Raw genomic sequence first — 5,667 nt, forward strand, 5'->3', positions numbered from 1 at the left:
GCCTCCATATTGCTTTCCAAAGTGGTTGTACTAGCTTATTTTCCTGCCTACAGTGAAAAGGGTTCCTTTTCCCCTGCATCCTTGCCAACATTTGTTATTGGTGGTGTTTTTGATGATAGCTATTCTAACAGGAGTGAGGTGGAATCTTAGTGTAGTTTTGATTTGTGTTTCCTTTATGGCTAGGGATAGTGAAAATTTTTTCATGTGTTTTTTTGCCATTTGAGTTTCTTCCTTGGTAAAGGTCTGTTTAGTTCAATTTGCCACTTCTTCATTTGATTCATTTATTTTGGGGGAGTTTAGTTTTTTGAGCTCTCTGTGTATTCTGGTTATCAGTCCTTTGTCTGATGTATAGCCAGTGAAGATTTTCTCCCATTCTTGGTTGGACTCTTTAATTTAGAGACCATTTCTTGTGTTGTGCAGCTTTTTAATTTCATGTAATCCCATTTGTTAATCCTCTCTCTTATTTGCGGGACTGCTGGTGTTCTATTGAAGGAGTCCTTGCCTATAACTATTGCTTCCAGAGTATTCCCTGATCTTTCCTGTACTAACTGCAAAGTTTCCTGTGTAATATTGAGGTCCTTAATCCACTTTGAATTGATACTAGTACAGGATGGTAGGCATGGTTTAGTTTTAGTTTTCTGCTGTCAATTAACCACTTTTCCCAGCAACATGTGTGGAAGAGGCTGTCTTTTCCCCATGATATGCTTTTAGCAACTTTGTCAAAAATAAAGTGTATGTAGCTGCATGGATCCATATCCAGGACTTCTATTCTTTTTTTTTTCTTTTATTCATATGTGCATACAATGTTTGGGTCATTTCTCCCCCCTACCCCTGCCCCCTCCCTTACCCGCCCACCCCCTCCCGTATCCCCCACCCCCTCCCTCTCCCTCCACCCCCTCACTACCAAGCAGAAACGATTTTGTCCTTATCTCTAATTTTGTTGAAGAGACAGTATAAGCAATAATAGGAAGGACCAAGGGTTTTTCTAGTTGAGGTAAGGATAGCTGTACAGGGAGTTGACTCGCATTGATTTCCTGTGCATGTGTGTTACCTTCTAAATTAATTCTTCTCGAACTAACCTTTTCTCTAGTTCCTGGTTCCCTTCTCCTGTTGGCCTCTGTCGCTTTAAAGTATCTGCATTAGTTCTCTGCATAGAGGACAACAAATGCTATCTAGTTTTTTGGGTGTCTTACCTATCTTCATACCTCCCTAGTGTGCTATCGCTTTAGGACACCTATTCTTTTTTTTCCCACTGGTCTTCATATCTGTTTCTGTGTCAGTACCATGCTGTTTTTATTGCTATGGCTCTGTAGTATAGTTTAAAGTCAGGTATTGTGATACCTTCAGTGTTGTTCTTTTTGCTCAATAATGCCTTGGCTATTTGTGGTCTTTTTGTGTTTACAAATGAAATGTAGGTAGATTTTTCAAACTCTGTGATGAATGTCATTAGGATTTTTATGGGAACCATTAATCCCCCATGGCCTACCTGTTCACTCCACTGACCTTCCTGGTGCTGAGCAGCTATGGCCCTGTTGGGTCTCTTGGCTATTATCTATCTCAGAACTCTGTCTAGCAGGAAGACCTTTGACCTATTAGACCAAATGAGGAGAATGTCCTTGTTTGGTGTCTGAAGGATTAAAGAGACTTCCAGTTCCCCTAAGAGATGGTGAATGGCAATCAATTCCAGAAGACCCATGCCATATCTGTGCTCCACTTGATACTCCAGCAGAGTTCCAACTTGTTTCACACAGTACACTCCTCTACTGTCTGGAACATGACCTTCCTGAATGAACTCTACATTGATCTCCATAAACAACTGGAGCACCTGACAACCTGCTGCTGCAGGTGATTCAAGATGAAAAATCTCCTGAAAATTAACAGCCCAACCCTGGCTTTGAGGTGGTACTTCAGGAAAATCTGTCTCTACTTTGAAGAGAAGAAATGCAGTGACTGTGCCTGGGAAATCATCAGAGGAGAAATCATGGTGCTTCTTGTGATAAGGAATATTACAAGGAAGGTAAAGGAGTAAGGATGGAGATCTATGGTCATCATCAAATGGTTCCTCTTGACTATTCTGCCATTTTGACCATGCACATGCATCTTTGTTCATTTCAAAGACTGTTATTTTTGTTTCAGTCACATTTTATTGAGTTAAATTCAGCACATCTTAAAAACATTAAACATGTGTATGTTAAAAATGTTCACCTCAGGGGCACTGTCATTCAGAGATAAGTGCCTTTACATTATTTATTTATTTATTTCAATTCCTTTTTGTATGTTTTATATTTGTAAGATTTATACATTATGGTAACATATTCATATAATATTTCTTAAAAATACATTAAACATTTACTTTTTGTGTTACTTACCTTGCATTTTGTTTTATTTATATCATCAGAAATGTCCTGAATTAGATTTTCAAAAACCTAATTCAGCACCCACCTTTTCTCCCTTCTTGAGGGTAGGAGGATTTGAACCAGGACCTTGCCAGGTAGGAGATGTATTGCTTCAGCCACATACCCAACTCTTCTTTACTTTAGCTATTTTTCAGGTAGGGTCTCATATTTTTTCCCAGAGTTAGACTCAGTCCACAATCCTACTATCTATATCTCTTACATAGCAAGGATAACAGGAATGAATCACTGTGTCTGTTTTATTAATTGAGATGGGTTTTGCTAACTTTTTCGGCAGGCTGACCACAAACTGTGATCCTCACAGTATCAATTGCCAACAAAAATGGAATTATAGGCATGAGCCACCATGCCCAGCCAAATATTCATTTTCTGTTTTGTTTTGGAACTCATGGTCTTATACTTGCTAGACAAGCACTGTATCCACAAGACACATGCCCAAGTTATCACACACTTGTTACAAGCAAAGTAAAGAATGGTAACACTTATTCATATGTACTTAAATTGAGTAAGTGGCATATTGTGGAATGTAGTTCAAATAATACAGGTAAGTAAGGCAGACAGTTCCTGATGTATGGAAACCTGAGTATTATAGAGAAGGTAACAAAAATAATACTAATGCTTATTTTATTTCTACTGTATGAATCAATGCAAAAAACTAAAGGAAAATTATATTCTCACACAAGACAATTTAAGTATGAGTAAGTCGTGGATGGAATTAAATGTATATATCTTGAATATATATTTATATAATATTTCTAAAGCCCCTTGGACATGAAAGTATAGAAATCTGGTTGGTTTCTTCAGAAGAAAAGGAAATTGATGACAATTCTGAAAAACAACTTGAAAAAATATTCAAAGTAACAGGAGATAATAGAGAATACGGACAAACCACAAATGAAATTAGGAAAGCAATTCATGGTATAAACAAGAAACTCAGTAAACAGATTAGGAAAATGAATGGAACAGAAATCCTAATATAGAGGAATGCAATAACACAAATAAAAATACAGTTGAAAGCCTCCAAAATGGACTAGAAAAAGGAACACAAGTGATTTCTGAACTTAAAGACATATCTTGTGAAATATCTCAGACTGACAAATAAAGGAAGGAAGGAAGGAAGAAGGGAGGGAGGGAAAGAGAAAAGAGAGGGGGAAGGAAAGAAAAAAGAAAATGAAAGAAAGGAGAGAAAATAAAAGAAAATGAGAGTCTTTGTGACATATGCAATAGTATGAAATGAACAAACATTTTAATTATGAGAATTCCAGAAGATGAAGAGAAAGGAAACATGATACAAAATGTATTTATTGCAATTATAGCTAAAATTTCCCTAACCTTGGGGAAAACATGGACATCCAGGTCCAGGACACCCAAGCACCCAAAAAAATTTGTCTAAAAGAGACAGTCTTAAGGTATATAACTTTTGAGCTTTCAAAACTCCAAGGTGAGCAGAAATTTCTAAAAACAGCAAGAGAGGAACACCAGGCATATTTATTTGAACCCCAGTAGAGAAACAGATTTCCCAAGAGAAGTATTATAGGGCAGGAGGGAATAGGATAATATATGAAAAGTTCTGACAGAAAAAATAAAACAAACAAAAAAACAACAGCAACCAAAGAAATCCATGCCAACGAAGAATATTATTATATCCAGAAAAGTTATCATCCAAATGAAGAAGAAACACTCTCTAAGACAAACACAAAATGAGGGAATTCACCATCACTAAGCCAGTCCTATAATAAATTTTTAATATATCCCTATATCTGGAAGTGAAAGGATAACTACCATCATGAAAACACAAAAAATAAACCACAACGGTAGGGGAGATACACAATTAATAGAAAAATATAATCAAACTCTATTACTTTAGAAAAATACCAGCCTTCACCACAAATATAAACTATATTTAAGAGAACGGAGAGCCGGAGCGGGGCCGGGCCGCACCGCCGCCTCCTTCCTGCTGGCCCCGGGGCCGGCCATGCATTCTTCCCGCTCCTCTGGCTCCAGCAGCCCGGGCCAGGCCCCGGCCAGTCCAAGAAAGACAGTACCGAGTCCAATGTGAGAATAGCTGTGACTTTGGAAGAAGCTCCGTGGCTGGGCTGGATGTTGGTGAAAGCCCTGATGAGATTTGCCTTCATGGTCGCCAACAACCTGGTTGCTATTCCGTCCTGCATCTGCTATGTGATTCTCCTGCAGCCTCTCCTGGAGTGCTGGACAGTAAGCGCTTCTGGTATATTAAGGAATCATGTACAAGTGGCTTTTAGGAATGGTGGCTTCCTGCGGATGGTATGCAGGATATACAGTGATGGAGAGGAGAGAGGATATTAAAGCAATTTCAAAAGATGAAGCAGTGATGCTGGTGAACCACCAGGCAGCAGGAGATGTGTGCACACTGATGATGTGCCTTCAGGACAAGGGATTGGTTGTTGCTCAGATGTGGCCGATGGATCATATTTTTAAGTCACAAACTTTGGAATTGTTTCTCTAATTCATGGAGACTTCTTTATAAGACAGGGAAGATCTTTTCGTGACCAGCAGCTGCTGCTTCTCAAGAAGCAGCTGGAGCATAACTACAGAACAGAGATCGAAAATGGATTGTTTTGTTTCCTGAAGGGGGATTCCTCAGGAAGAGGCCAGAAACAAGTCAGGCATTTGCAAAGAAAAATAATTTGCTATTTCTTACACATGTCACTTTGCCAAGGTTTGGGGCAACACAAATTATTCTGAATGCACTTGTACCACGACAGGAAAATGGAAGTCCAGCAGGAGGAGATGGTAAAGAATTAGAGAGCAAATTAAAAGGCCTCCAGTGAATAATAGATACAACCATAGCTTATCCCAAAGCTGAACAGATAGATATCCAAACCTGGGTCCTTGGATACAGAAAACCAACTGTCACACATGTACATTACAGGATCTTTCCAATTAAAGATGTTCCCTTGGAGACCAATGACCTTGCCAACAGGCTCTATCAATGGTTTATTGAAAAACAGGACCTCTTATCCCATTTTTATGAAACAGGAGCCTTTCCACCTTCCAAGGACCACAAAGAAGCTGTTTCCAGGAATACGACCCTCATGTGGATTTTTCTCATACAGTCTTTTGCATTTTTGTTGGGCTATATGTGGTACAACATCATTCAGTATTTTTACCATTGCCTATTTTAGGAATTGACTTGGACATGTCAAGGTCACAATAGGAGTTCAGACTTTCATAAGTGTGCATTATTTACATGTGCAAATCAAAATATATAAAA

At 38.6% G+C, this 5,667-nt stretch overlaps 2 pseudogenes; both read left to right on the plus strand.

Annotated features, from left to right (window-relative positions):
• Positions 1 to 1,477: 1,477 nt before the first annotated feature.
• On the plus strand, positions 1,478 to 2,029 carry LOC109690639 (interferon omega-1-like; annotated as a pseudogene).
• Positions 2,030 to 3,758: 1,729 nt separating this feature from the next.
• LOC109690563 (acyl-CoA:lysophosphatidylglycerol acyltransferase 1 pseudogene) lies at positions 3,759 to 5,667 on the plus strand (annotated as a pseudogene).

The sequence above is a fragment of the Castor canadensis genome, chromosome 13, assembly GCF_047511655.1.
Source record: "Castor canadensis chromosome 13, mCasCan1.hap1v2, whole genome shotgun sequence".
NCBI lineage: Eukaryota > Metazoa > Chordata > Mammalia > Rodentia > Castoridae > Castor > Castor canadensis.